The sequence below is a fragment of the Plodia interpunctella genome, chromosome Z (assembly GCF_027563975.2).
Source record: "Plodia interpunctella isolate USDA-ARS_2022_Savannah chromosome Z, ilPloInte3.2, whole genome shotgun sequence".
NCBI classification, from domain to species: Eukaryota; Metazoa; Arthropoda; class Insecta; order Lepidoptera; family Pyralidae; genus Plodia; species Plodia interpunctella.
The window spans coordinates 9,314,946-9,331,063 of record NC_071324.2 but is presented as its reverse complement, the minus strand read 5'-3'; the positions used below and the strand labels follow the sequence as shown (position 1 = coordinate 9,331,063).

General features: G+C 34.1%; 1 protein-coding gene across 1 annotated transcript in view; it reads right to left on the bottom strand.

The window, feature by feature from the left end:
- LOC128683115 (uncharacterized protein) overlaps window positions 1–10,792 on the bottom strand; it is an 80,648-nt gene extending 69,856 nt beyond the window's left edge. The window contains exon 1 of the mRNA XM_053768374.2: window positions 10,656–10,792. The gene's annotated coding sequence lies outside the window, so the exon portion shown is untranslated. The remainder of the gene's footprint in view (window positions 1–10,655) is intronic.
- Between the last annotated feature and the right edge of the window lie 5,326 nt (window positions 10,793–16,118).

Genomic DNA, 16,118 nt, shown 5'->3' with positions numbered 1-16,118 from the left:
AATCCTAACTAAATGCGAAACTTCACGCACTATATACTCAACAATCTTCTTTAAAATTTTGCATACATGTACTTTGGAGTATGGAGAAAGACATAGGGTAACTTTCATTTCGGAAAAATAATGTTCTCGTGTGAAATTAACGCGGGCGAAGCAGCGGGTAAAAGCTAACTAGTCTATAAACGTTGTGCCGGGCGTAGGTTGCCTGTGCCTGCTTATACCTAAAGTACCTATATAAAAAGTATAATTAGTCGATACGTATTTTTACGACCATGCATGTGACACAGCAACACAAACAGACTCCACATAAAAAAAGCGAAAGTTTGGATATGAGTGTGCAATGTTTGTGTGTCAATAACGTAAAACCTACTTGGCGGATTTCGATTGAATTTGATACAGCACAACACATTAAATTACCCCGCATGAACCTCTATGGTGCGGTAACAGCGGCGAGTTTGCAATGAATTTGGGTAAGTTGATGTGCTGTTGACTGTACACGGATGTAATATATTCTGGAATAGCAAATAGGGTATATTTTATCGCGAATTTCCCACGAGAGTGAAGCCACGGGGCGCGGTTAGTAATGGAATCTCAGTGAATGAGTGGAATTCGTCAATCTATTCGCCACAGCTCCTCAGACGCAGGCGTATCTTTAGAGGTGAACCGCGAATGGACGTGACGTGACCCATTTGAGAGTATTTACATAGTAGAGTAGTTACGTAGGATACTAGGGCTATAGTTAACAGAGGTGGGTAAAGTAAATACTCGAAAACTTATAACACCGCATTTGGTATGATTTTTTGGAATCCGTTCTATCGAACAGTCGAACAGATTGGTTCGGGTCCTTCTGAAAGGGTTTTTTAAATTATATTTTAGGTTCTGAGTATGTCAATTGTTAATACTGGTGTCTGATTTTATTCAAGTCACCTAAAGGCATTTTATTCAAGGCACTCTATGCCAGAATCTAGGATCATAATATGAGAACATGGCACACACAAAAAAAACAACTTGAAACTATTATTTTATTTTACTATATTAATTTTATTTTTTTTGTCATTTCTGTATTAAGATTATTATATACAGGTTTATATACTGATTATGGATCAAACTGTCTAATCTATTTAATAAAGTAATTACTTTGAAAAGACCATTTAAATGTCTAAACTGCGGAAACAAATAAACTAAAGAGAGTGGTATTGTACGAGTAGCGCTTCATTCTGCTACTTATTTTAATGCAATAAATGTCAGAGCTTTAATACTAGGACTTTCATTTTAAACTATTTTCTGAAAATTTCTCTGCTGCAAACTAAACAAAATGCAGCCGTATTTGCGTACGAGAGTCGTGGAGTCGGATAAAGGTGCTCGCAGTTTTCGAGTCCATGCGTTGTCCTCAAAGTATCTGAGTATATTTTGTAATGCGAGCTCCATAATAATGAGGATTAGTTCGCAAAACTTACGGATTCGGTTTTGTTGCGTTAAATAAAAGCATTCATACGTATACTACGCATTGTTTGTGCAGTCGAGTCGGCATCTATCTGTGTTCGACAATATTTTGGAGCCAGTATATTATAAAGTCAGAGTTTGCCTCGAATGTCTCATGGTTTCGAATCTTCTTCTTCGTACACCTCTTCTCCCACTTTATATATTGTTGGGTCTCTTCGTACATTTGCGGAGGTCTCTTCTCCAGATTGTCTGGGGATTGAGTTTGTCTTTTCGGATCTCTAAACTGTCTCACGGTTTTCAGACGTAGGTACCTACTACTTTACTACTTACTTAGTACTTTTTTGAAGTCTCTTTGGGCAAGGCTAACCCTGCTTTCAACAGGCATGGTCATCTCCAAATATAGAAAAACGACGACATTAACTATAAAACATTCCACTCATATGACATGAAATATAAACAGACAGAGCCTATTTCTGTCAACATGGCAGTCGCCAAAATTTCCGATAGGCGACATACGCGTGACAGACTCAATTAATTCAACGGTCTTGCTTTATATATGTCGAATATTGGCTGAAAAGTTCAACTGATTGAGCCTCACAGGCGATTGAATAGATTTTTATAGCATGACTGTAATAACTACGGTAGCTATTAAATACTTTAATAATATCCGTCAGGACACATAAATATGAAAAAATGCCTCCAACTGAAACACAAATAGATAACATTCGTTATCGTAACATTAGTCTGCAATTAGTTCATGAATCCAGTTCGCTGCCATTTCAGTATTCTAAACTTTGTTTTTATAACATTTTTATCAAATTTGCTATTAGCCAGTAAAGTAATTTAGCATTTGTGGTAAAAATCTTTACATAAATGGCTAAAGCCGGTCAATAGGTCGAATGGTATTGACGATTACAAAGAAAAAGTATTGAACACCGCGTATTACGGAAATGCTTTTATGCTTTTGTGAAAACGTGTTTTCAGAGTTAATATGCATTACCGTTGTAGATTATAAATTCATAGAACGAATGATCTAATTTTGTCAGCCATTATTATCTCATCTGCCTTCGTAAATTCTAGTAATAATAAGGATTGAACAAGATTTCAAAGTGAAAATCATTCTGGTAGAGACATAAATAAGATTCGAACTAAATGAAACACTAATATTTCATCACATAATAGTATTAATTGATAAACTAATAAGTTTTGTGAAATAAATTTTACTAATCGAAAAAATACTTTTTTCTCTGTACTTTTCATGGGTGTAATAAAGAGTAGGTATTGTGTCTTTACATAATATTAAAAGATGTGCTCCTGTCGCGTCTGTCTGTCTGTATGAATGTGGTAAGCTCTAAAACTCCTGGACGGATTTTTGTACGGTTTCCACCAATAGATAGTGTGATTCCTGAGCAAGGTTTAGGTATAATTTTTTTTATATAAGTATAATATATATCTTTAATAATTCGAATCGATCAAAATAAACACAGACATTATCCAGTCTACCTATATGAATAAGATGACAATATTCTCTTGACTTACCTCGCTAGAGTCGAAATTAATCAGAACTTGAAATATGCAAATTGATAAGTAGGATTCGAATCTGAATTCGTCGACTGCCGTCTAACCACTGAACCAGTATCGCTTCACATAGCAGTAAATCAATGTCGACGGCTGTCACTGTAGCCACCAGCACAGTATAGCATGGAGAGTAATTGCAAAACCCTGAATAGATCAATCTATGAAAGCTAAGCCTTGGCCCCGCAGTACATTGCTGCAAGCCAATTCTTTGTAAATTTTCATTGAAATGAAAAATTCGGAATAAAACAGAACTATGTACACTTTTGTTTATTCTATAAATAAAACATAGTAACTAAGCTTTTAAAAAGCTCGTGTTTTCCGTTGATTTTATTTTTTATTTCATATTTTTATTTAACTTGTATGTAATGTGTGAAGCGACCACCGCTTCATGTTCATGGTGTGATGGTTTAGCCTGTGGATCGAAAGCTCCCAGGATCGAATCCTACGTGCCACATGAGTTTGTATACTAATCTGACTCATGTATAGTAATTTTCATAGACCACCACTTGCTTCAGGTAAAGGAAAACATCATGAGGAAACCTGCACACTGGTTGATTATTAACTTGTGTGTGAAATGGAGAAGGCAATTTCAAACCATTCCATTACTAATGCCAAAAAAGTTGTTGTGCGTGTTTAATTCCACGTAATGACCGCGACCCTCAGCCATGAGGAATACGACTATGAAGAAGATATATGTTCGGACGGGTAGAATCTTGGAACTCAATTTTGAAATATCTTCAAGTGATTGAGTTGAAATTTTGTACACACATTTAGTTTGGATGACAATGCAATATTTAGTTTTTTGTCATGCATATAATCTAAAGAGATATCCCTGACAACAATAGAAACATATGACATTTTTGTAAAAAAAACACACAAAAAATATATATTCCCAAATTTAATATCGTTTTTGGGCGACGATTAAAATCCTAGTTTCGATTTTCTACCATTAACATACGACACGCGAAAAATAAGATAATCATTAATATTTTAATTTTATGATACATTTTACCTATCTAGACCACTAATAGCAATAGAAGAGAAATTCCGTAGCATAAAGTCAAAATAAAATATATGAATGGATTGGCACATTTCGAGAAAAAATAAAGGAAAAAAGAGACAATAAAAAACCGAAGTTAGTGTGGGTAAGTACTTATTTAAACGTGCCTACGTAATGCATACTTATCATGGCGGCAATTTAACAACGGAAAATCTGTAATATTATATCCTACTTAAACTTATATATTATCACAGTAGGCGCGTTATTGAGTATAACTGATATAAATAAGTATATTGATGTGCCTGTAAACCAGTGTCGTTCATCGATCCCGGAATGCCAGAACTTCGGTATTCACAGGGATTGGAAGCCGAGAACAATGCTAAAACTCATATTGTTCATAGCTTTGGGTGGGTAGTAAGACTATTCTTTTCTTTTACGCGATCATACGTCGTTAATCGCGAATTATTGTCACACTTACATAGTGTTATTAGGTACAGTAAGACTGCTACTGCTGAAATGAAATGCCGAAAGAAACTCATTTAAAAATTGTTGGTTCCTATCATGACAGAAGGGCTTGCCCTTATTGTTTCTTATATATTTCTTTTGTCAAAGTACATAAAATGCCTACATAGTCAAAAAGTATATAAAACCATGTCGCGATGGTGTGCTGAAAAAATAGATGTAAAACACAATTAATCACTTATTTACTTATCGTAACCATACCTAAGCACAGACCAAAAACATGCCAATTAACACTTCAGCACTCATATTGTTACTATGTAGGTAATTTTCACAACACTCCCATAGCTTACGTAGGTATTAGCAAACTGTATCCAAATCATCGGGTAGTTTGCAATAACATTGTGGCGATTATTCACTCACGTGCTGGCTGGTAGTTTGTTATTGCGAGTCCGATTCGAATTTCGAAACAATTTTGGCAGCCGCCGAACTGGCCAGAAAGTGCGAAACACTCAAACAGAACACAATGATCCGAATAAAAGCTGTAGTTATTACCATCCTATTTTTATGGTGTACCACCGTCGTGAGTATTTTCAAATATTTTCATTTTTTATTTCTAAGTCTCGTAAAAACTATATTTGCGTGTGGGTGATGCAGAATCCTTGGATCGGGAAAATCTCAAAAAATTGGTTACGTCTCGAGAGCCGGAAGTGAATTTAAATTGAAAATAGAACTGTATACTTATATGGCCTATAACAACTTCGGCGCAGTTATTCCATAAAAAAATAAAATACTATACGATATTTTAGCGGCGTCATTACAACAGTCAATGTTATTTAAAAATAAGCATGCCCGTGTAAAAAATGCATTTTAAAAAGACTATTTGTATAAATTATATCAGGTTTATCATCGAAATTAAAAATTTATATTGAAAATTAATTCTTTAAAAAACTTATTCATAAAATAGTTAAAGCATACTTTAAGCATTATGCTTTCCTCGAAATTCTAAATGAATGTAGAGCATTTGACACGGTTGAAATCATCAGTTCCACTTCGGATATATCACAGCGTTTGGGCGTTTGAATACCACGTGTCGTCGTGTTGATTGATTCCGTTCGAATCTTGTTAAACAGTCTACCTACTAATTATTTCCTGTTTCGTAAATGAGATCTCCCCTTCTCATCTGAGAGCGCTTTCACGGTAGCCAGACAGAAAACAATACCGGGATTCATTATATAGATTATCCATGCTAACTTATTCATAAAGAAGTTAATGAATAGGTACTTTAACTTTTTATTTCTTTGTACGATCAAAATTTAATTGTCCGTTTATTTTATTATTCTTCTTCTTATTTTAGAGCTATGGTCTTGTCGGTGGAGTATACGCCACATCTGTCTATCCTTTTTAATACGCGATCAATATTATATTTCGATCTACATATCCCAAACTGATACATTTATTTATTCCATATGTTTCTTAGTCAAAAACTACGAGCGTATAGATTAAAAGGCAAATTCAAACGAATCCATAAGAATTCGTCCATTTTCTGAGTCCTGAATAGTCTCTCCAGTTGCAAGGTTTAATTGCATTGCTGGATAGCCAGCTCTCCCAGTGGACAGCTGTTTCGCAGGGGACACGGCGATTCGGAAACTAGTCGCTCAGGAGACCGATCGAGCCACAACTTTGATAACAGCCACTACACTACACAGAGCAATTTCGTATGGACAGAAATATTCCTCTCGACTATTCTTGAAGCACATTGAAGTATTTTGTTTGGTCGTTATTCTATTCTACCATATCTTATGCGAATTGGAACTCGAAACAACTTTATTGCAATGATGTGCTTTACTAAATGATCTACGTTACGTTGACGTCTATCGACAGATCAACGCAGAAATTGTATTAAGTTTCGATGTATGTCGACGCCCGTCATTGTCAATATATAAATAGAAAACAACGGAGCCGTAATCGCAGTTTAAACCATCCTATTTCATTCCAAACTGAAATCCTTCAATAAGGAAAACCTCTAAGCGATACTATATTTTGTTTGTATAAGGATTAGCAGCAATACCTACGGATATTCTTACAGCAATTTACAACATGAATTAATTTACAGAAATAACCTGCGTACATAAAAATTTGCCTTTTGCCCCGCTTCTGTCGCAACTTGTGAAAATTAGTTGCTACTTAATTGAAATTATGAACCCTTTAAGATAATCCTGAGTGGCTTTTAACGAAAATTATTATTTTAATCCCGGCTATACTTTCTTTGAACAAACAGTTATTGTATAGGTATTGTACACGTTTCTCCAAAAAGACGAATTTTTATTTTAAATTATAAAAATAAATAGTTATAGTATTGGGTAAGGAACTATAAACTCCTCTGATCGTAATGCATAAGTACAATGAGCATCGATTTGTTGACAAAGTGTTTTTGATATGGTGAAAAAAATCCAACTAAAACGACCAAAAGGTCGTTCGTCAGAGATTTTGAAGTAGTAATGTATTAATTTATTTCAGATGAGCAAAATAGTTCTGCCACACAAACTGCGATATTTGGAGAATATGCTGAACTCCGAGGTTGTGGCGAAGGCGGCCAAGATCCGGCAGCGGATAGAGGCCAACCCGAACGTGCAGGACAGTGACAAGGGCTGGCCCATGCTGCTTGCCAAGTACCAGGAAGAGAAGAAGAAATCAAACTTTGCCTATAATGAGCTATACAATAGACGCTACTAGAAATTTTTGACATGGTTTCCGCAGGAATGAATGAGGCTTGTGTAAATATTAACGTACTAAAATAGAAATCATAAGATACTTTCAGTATAGTAAAATACGTTATTCAATTTATGATGATATGGATCACTTGTTGACGTCAATTTACTTAAAAATAAGTCTAAATTAAGTAAAACTAAGTCGCTGTGAGACTTTTAAAGCGCAGATGTAGATGCGTCGCCGTAGACATTTCTTCAAAGACGTCAATTAACAAAGGTGGGTTTTATGCAAAGATGTGTTACATAGACTATTAGAAGTAATAATCGGAAAAATCTATTATTTATTTCCAACAATGCCAACGAAAACGTGTGTTCTTCATCGCTAAGTCCTGTCCTGTACCATGGTTTCTTAATGTCCCTTCCGTAAAATGTTCCCTTGGTAGGAAAGTGTCCTTTTCCTACAATGAAAATGATTTTTTTTAAAGAAAAGCAAACAATTAATGTACTTAGTTAGTAACACCTAATAATAATAAGTAGGTACGTTGATACCACGTGGTGTCTACTTGTGATATTAAATATAAAAATATCTACATATGTGTTAGATGTCTATGCCTATTTTAGCTAATGCTTTATTTAATTGTCATTGAAAGTTTTCACATACAATTTAAATTGTAGCAGAAGGATATATTGCGTACGGAGCATATTGTGAAATGGGCATTTTGCGAACAGAACATTATCGATCAGGAGACAATCGCTTACCATAAGTGAGGTAATATCTCAAACAAATTAGTGCTTAATTTAAAATTACTGGAAAAACATTTTATGTACTATGTCGCTATTTAAGGTCTCCCATAATAAACGAATTTATTTAATTATATTTAGTTATTTATATCGACTAGGTAGGTATTTGGGAAAATGTTCAACATTATTGACAAATCATGCTTTAGAGAAACTAATTCCATTATTATTTGAAAACATTTCTATAATTAACGATGGTAAAATAATGTTTATAAATATTGACGTAATTAAAATATTAGGTATAGTAAGTTTTGGCATGCAAGAAATTGTTTAACACTTTACAAATATCAAATAAGTTTGTTTTTAATTTCTTGCAATATAATGGTTGGTACACGTACTTACTTTGTTACGTTGGTAGGTAAGTACTTATGTGTTTGTTAATGTTTCACTTGTCATATAGGTACTTAGGTACACGAAAGATTTAACATCATTAGTTATGTGAAACGTGCTCTTAAAGATATCCACTTCAGGTATTAAAAGGACCACCACTTTTTTAAAATTTTCATTGTACTTGAAATTATTTTATAGTCCAAATCCCTTTCCCGATCAAGTGTTAGATTTCAAAGCCACTTTGACGTTGTATAACTTTTTCTTTTTGCATATACTTTATAAATTCATACAGACATTTTTAAAGGCCTACATTTTGATTTTGAGTAATGGGTTATGTCGAGATAGTAGCAGATATGTAGGTAGGAATTTATTAGACCAAAGTGTCGTATAGGTTATGATTCCCTAATCATAACCTATACGACACTTCGAAGGGATGGGATTCCACGAATGTGCCCAAGAATGCAGGGCCCAACATATTGGGTCCAGTAAGATATAAGTTAGCATAGTCATTTTAAAGCACTTCATGACACTGTATTCTATTAAATATACATGTATATCAATATACATACATGTTAATTATAAAAACGTTTACTGGGCCAACTAGCACCATCATAGTTATCAATGTGTTTTTCATAATGAAAACTAAAAAATACAACCGGAGATTGCTACACCACATCAATTGGTTTTATTAGAAAGTCTTAGTTAATGTAGGTATCCATTCAATGATACAGAAATCGGTTCACAATAAAAAATAACTAGCATGGCCCCACCGACAAAAATCAGATATTTAAACAACTTATTTGGTTGCATAGATATTAAGGTAAGTGATTATTAAGGTAGTAATATATCAGTTGTGTACTTCTTTTTGCTCCTTCCTTAGGGATTTATCATAACTAATTTCCTTTAATTTTAGATTAAGTATATTTCTGTAGGTAAAGTTATACTTATTTGTGAATTAAGAATAACTGTTGGTAGCTTGTCGATACGTAAATATTTTGTAAATACATTGATTGACTTACTGAATAAGTGGCTATTTAATTAAGACAAACTTATTAATGTATATAGAAGTAAGGTACAGTACAAATAATTGACAGTGTTTTATTTTCAAAAACCTCTCCTCCTCGTATATGGCTTAGGCTCGTTTTGTTCCAATTAAAAATGGAATGAGTTTTATAGGTACGACACATTTGAGCACGTTTTATGCCTGTTATAATAGACTATCGACGCACTCGGATGCCGACGCGAATGAATCTTTGGCAGTTAAAAGTACTTTTGACCTGTTGTACTTCTGACTGATTTTTGCAGACAAAAGCGGATTTGACCGGCTATGAGTTTTCACTGTAACATATACATTACGTAGTTAATGTGATGCGTTGCATGCATGTGCATTTTTAACGCAAATAAAAACAATGTACGTCAAAGCCCAACTGGGTTTCATGTCATTTGTGTGACCTGCAGGCCTACCATCAACTTTTACTGAACGATTCCAAAGCATCTCAGTTCAATTTAGGAACCTAAAATGAATCGCACTCATACAATAAATTAAGTCGATGGTACGAATTTGCGATGCAGGTCAGTTTAGGTCGTAAAGTGGATCGCGTTAAGAGATGATGGTAAGCCCCCTGTATTTACCGTGGATGCTAAGTGAACATGTGAATCGAATGAATTGTTTGCCGATAGATAGACGGCATTAGGTGAAGACTATCCATGCTTGAAAGAACACGAGTTGATAGAACACGTCGAGCGAGTTCATGCCTAACTAAGACTAGATCTGATGTGTACGTACATAAACTTACTACTTAGTAGGTAACCAAGTTTTGTGCTTATTGAAATAGGTATGAAATAAATTTTGTTTATATTCTCGGTATAAAATAAAAATTAGGTACGGCTTGCTCGTGGCCTATTAGATACTATTTCCGTATTTCTCAACGTGCTCACTGAGACGGGATTTCCAAAATTCATGGACTTCGTATTTGCCAAATTTACAATTTGGCGCGCCGCCATTATGTAAAACGGCGGATTCTACAATACGGCTGCGACAGATACCTACATTACCTAATTAATATAGAAATTTTCTATATTACGTTTCTATTAGAAACGTAATGCACCATTCATTACATTGCGAATTAACTCCGGCCAGACAAAGGTCTTTGTTGTTGCGATTCGACTCGCTTGCTTAATTAAAAAAATATACAAGTAAATATACTTATTAGGTAGCTGAAGAAAGGCGGAAAAACTCATTTGAAAATAGAACACAAAATAATTCGTAAAAAAATGTTACTTATACGAGAAGCGTAAGTAATTAGTTTTTATTTGATATTAATATAGTAGTTACGTACCTGCATCATAAGACAGATACCCAAGTCTTTTCTATAACTTTCATACTCAGTATGGACTTCAGTACCGTGTATCTAATGCAATGAAGCCTGACCATAGATAAAATAAATATATTTATCTATGAGCCTGTCATTACGACCGACCGACACTACCAAACTGATGTGTTTTAAGCATTTACGATACTGTAACTCATAAAACAAAGTGATGACAAGGCAGAGCCATGTTATTGTGTAAAACTGGGAAATAATGGTGGTGTCTGTTATTTATTCAGCTAAATTACTTTCCCAGGCCCAAACTAGGGCCCCCGCGCCCCTATGAATTTATGGTTGCCATAAAATTTTAACCGTTCTGTTTCCTTCACCTAATATTCACGAAATATCGTTATTCTTCTATTTATAATATCTATGAGCTGTGTAAAGATTTGGTTGAAATCGTACCAAAAAAGTTACCTTCACTATTTATTTATTTATTTATTAGAAAAGCTAAACTGGTCTTCTAGATCTCGCCTTGGCCTTCTCATTGTTCAGAGTCACAAATTAACAGCTTTTAAAGGAAGTTTCTAGTATGCCGCAGCTAAAATCTGGAACAATTTACCTCCCCCTCTTCGTAATTTTTCATCTGTTACAATATTCCGTAAACACATCAAAGAGTTTACTTTATTGCGGCAAATTGAGGGCAATACATTGAATACATTGAATTATTTTTAGTTTCATATTTATACTTTATATATATATTTTTTTTTCCATAGCTTCCATGTAATTTATCTTTATTCCTTTTTTTACATTTTTTCCTAAGTCAGTATATGTTTAATCCTATTGTTTGCTGTTGTGTGTTTCTGTTTCCGTACATATTAACTTGTTTATTTTGCCACCTTACCTACTTTTGTACTTGGTTCCAGCTGAAAATCAGCGTCTTGGCTCGATACCATGGCACCATGCTGAGCTGGTCGCCATTTCGGCTTACATATTGTATTCGATCTATATTCGTTACTCTTTTGTATGTTTGGATTTTAAGTGTTTGCCGAATAAATGATTTCTTTCTTTCACTGAACTATTATAAACTAACTAAGTACTTACATGTAGCCCGGGGCTTCGCTCCCGTTGGAATTTTGAAATAATATCTTAAGTACATATTGCAATCTTGAATAATGTACCTTTCTAATGATGAAAGAATTTTGAAATTTCGGTGATTACCCGCTATAGTATAGAATAGATTACTACTTTAGTACCTACATAAATCTTAATTGTTACCTAACCAGACTTAGCATAACAACAACCTAGCTAAGTACCCACCTACATAGCTAAGAGGATATACTTAGGTATACCCCTATTACATAGTAGGTATATTAGTATTGCATAGGTTTATAGAACGGAATTTGTGAGTACAATAGGTACTCACAAAGTAGTAATATTTTAACTGGAAGCCAGTATCAGTGCTGTGATAAAATACTTATCTTAACCAAACGCGTAGGTAGGTACTTAACACTTTGTTATCCAAACAAAACAGTGCTTTAACACACGTTTTAATTGTTCCATAAGCATGGGATAACAGATTTGACAACATAATACTTATGTATACTTTGTTGAGTATTGATCACAATGGATAACAGAAAGGGGAGCCTTTTCACACGACTAGGTATGTCATATTGGATATTGAACAAAGCTGGTTATTAAATTATACAAATGTGAAGCAAATACCTAGCCGTGCAGACTGCTGACGCAGAAAGGGTCCGGTCAAGGCCTAACTGCGGAAAATAGTCCTTGAGAAAGAAGTAATAATAATAGTAAAGGACAACACTCAAAGGCCCACGCTAAGCACTAAGCTTATATCGTGGTTCCACACTGAACACACCCAGAGACAGCAATATTTGTCGCGCTGGGAATCGAATCTAACACCTTCAGATAGCGGGCGAGCATGGTGACCACTACGTATGCCACGGAGATCATCTAAGAAACCACAAATAGTGATTCGTGTCACAGAAACCGGTGGCACCGCTCTCGCGAGATTTTTCGAGGACTAGGTTCCTAATAAATCTAGGTAATTCTACCCGGGCAGGGCACACCTGAAATATCAATAGATCTATCGACGTTTAAGATATTTAAACCTGTGAGAAACCATATACTCACCCCAAACTATCCCTATAAACTTAAAGTCAGAGATTAAAAGTATCAAATAGGTACATATTTTTTTGACTTGCCTAGTTTACTGTTTCTATATGGAGGGTATATTTATTTATTTCAACATATAGAGCAGGTAGGTATAGGTATGTACAGTGTGCACTCACCACAAAAATCAAGCTCATCGCACGTGCAGCATCGAACATTGTTTGCAAGTGAATCTCCATTATTGGAAGAGCTTAGTAACAGAGTGTTTAGGTACTAATTACCGATACAGCGCCGTTGGCACGATTCGTGATGTTTCGAACTAGTTATTTACACCAGATTCGCACGTAATAGGTAACGGTATTTATTACCTTTATTAAACACCTAAACAAATGGTATATACTTAGGTACCAGTTTTTCTAAACAGTCTCATAAAGTCAAACATAAATAGGTAATCATCCTTAAATTCATATATAAAACAAAGTCCTCTGCGGCGTCTGTCTGTTCGCGATAAACTCAAAAACTACTGCACGGATTTTCACCAATAGTGTGATTCCTGAGGAAGGTTTAGGTGCATAATTTATTGTTTTAACCCGAGCGAAGCCGGAGCGGGCCGCTAGTCAATGCATAAAGCGTGCGGAGTGTGCCTAGATAAACTCGTCTAGACCATTCTGTCCCCTTTCCTGTTCTTATAAAAGCGCTGGCGCGGCAAGTAGGTATGTGGCCGAGCACTGATAAGGGTTGTTGTGTGCCTAATGCTTCATCTCAATTGTGTGTTACGACTGTATTTTACAATATTTTCTTTTCTATTTTCAAATATTGCAAGTTAAAATTCACCCAGTTATGCACTTCCGCTTGTCCTACATACCTAGTTGCAAATGTACACGTCGCCGCTTGTCCTACGTAGGTACCTACTTACCTAGTTGAAATTTTTCACACATAATAAAATAATACTTTGACATGGAAATGAAGAGATTCATTTCCATGTCAGAGTATTATTTCATTATGATAAAATGAGGTAATTTTATCATAATAAAATATAATAAATAAATAATAATCGGCTCTCAAAGAGCAACAACGAACCTCAATGGTATCCGTATACCTAGACACGATTTTTACCTATATCATGCGCTACTGCATCAAAATCTCAAGTCTGGAACGATCGGACATTGACAACAATAAAAAATCTAATTTCAATACATTTGTAAAAACTTCTTTATCATCAGATTGGACATTATTTGGTATTCTTTATTAGGTAAGTACTTAAATGCCATGAATATACTTATAGGTATTTGGACTATTTGGTAATAGTCTCCCGAGCTAGCTGTGTCCCTTGGATCCGCCCGAGTCGCCTGAAAATGTATCGGTTGCGTTGGTCATTTTCACCCCATATCTAGTTGCGAAAATAAAAAAAAGAAATTATTATTAAAAATTGATGTTCCATGTCTGCATATCACCATTAGTAGTACATACTGGTATTCAGTATTTTCCAAAAAATACTAATGATATCTAGTATTTTCTTAATTACTAGTAGGTTAAATTGTTTGTGTAAATAAAAAATAAAGATTGCTATTCAAGTTTTGAATGTATTTATATTTGCGAACAATAAAGATGTCTAAAAATCAAAAAGATAGGTAGGTATTATTTAATATAAAATAAAATAGATATCTTCTGTGATTGGTTGTAGAAAACTTGTTGTGAAGCCGAAATTAGGCCTTGCCAGCACCATTCAATTATGTAAGTATTCAAAATCAGACATAGTGAGTTCTCATTATAAATGTAACAATAGAATAACATTTCTAAATTTAATACATTATTTATAAAACAAAAGTTATATACTTTTAGGGTTCCGCGTCTGGCAACCGGTTCCGGTTAATGTGACCATTACATGTGAAGATAGGTATGTGGGAACAAAACGTCAAGGTGTCAATCAAAAACAAATATTTTGCTACGAGTCGAGATATCAACCAACTATTTATTCTGGTTCCGTAATTGTTTAATATTTTTATATATTAGATATTCACTGAAACAGACGGTGATATGATGATCTCGACAATGTAGGAAAAGATTATTTTTTTATCAAACATTTTATATATTTTATTTAAATAAAATTTTATTTACAGCTGTTGTACCAATTGAACTAATTTGTACGCAAAAAGCTACCTTATATCATTAATACCTATAATCGAATTTCGTTAAAAACTATGCTGAATGTTTTCATAAAATCTCTTTTGTTGGCCACTTTGACGATTTTTACCCACTTACAATTTGATAATGAATAACTTAACACGTCAGAGTATTTAATAACAATATAGCCTCCGTTAAGGTACAAAATAAATCTAACAGTTATTTTCTTCAAGTTTTCGAGTTCCGTGCCTCCAAAAGAAAAAAAAAACCGCGAACTTCAATATTTGACAATTCCATTTTTAAAAGCATCATTCACGGATCCATCTGCCACTAATTCGGTCGAAACCTACCTAGGCAGTGGATTTAAGTTTGGTACACTACAAATTTATGTGACCCAACCACGAATATGTAACGCAAATATAATGCATCTTTTGGTGGCAAATGAAAAATTAGGATAATATTATTGCACAAATAGTACCAAATACTGAACTAACTAGATCGGTTCTTATCGTTCATTTGGATAATAGGATAATACAAATTGTGCCAATCACTTAATTAGCAAAATCAGTTGTCATCACTTAGCTCACGTTTTATTTATAAAATTTGATTAAATAAATGGAAGATTTTAAATTTGGCTTGACGTCGTATCAGAGGATGTCATATCAGAGGATTATGAACTAAAGTAACAATACCCCTCCTTTGCAGTAGGGTAAAAAGACGTATATTTGTGAATTTAATACATAAAGATACATATGGGTTTCTATAAGTCAGATTTGTCTAATTGACTGTCAAAAACCTAAAAATATAAACAGGAGCGAGCGATGAATAAACAATTTCCCTACGTTTTCTTTACTAAAAACTTATGTTCTTTGTTTTTTTAAATGCTAATAGTTATTCCGGGGAAATGGTTTTTGAAAGTATAAGAGAGCTATATTCACAAGTAATAATACCGTAATTTCATATATTTTCAAACATTTGTCTAGCGAATCAAATACATATGTATATAAATTATATTTACATATTTTATACATATACTATTCCTTTGTGCTTCATGGTTAAATTATTTTAAACAGGAAATTCACAAAGCGCAGTTGCAGAATTTATATTGGGCTAGAAAATCACAAAATCACTTCATTGTCTTAGCTAGTTGTACTTTACTGACATTATTACATTCAGATATTTATAAGAATATATTTGAGCTATATTTTAATACCTGAAATATTTTACACCTATAAT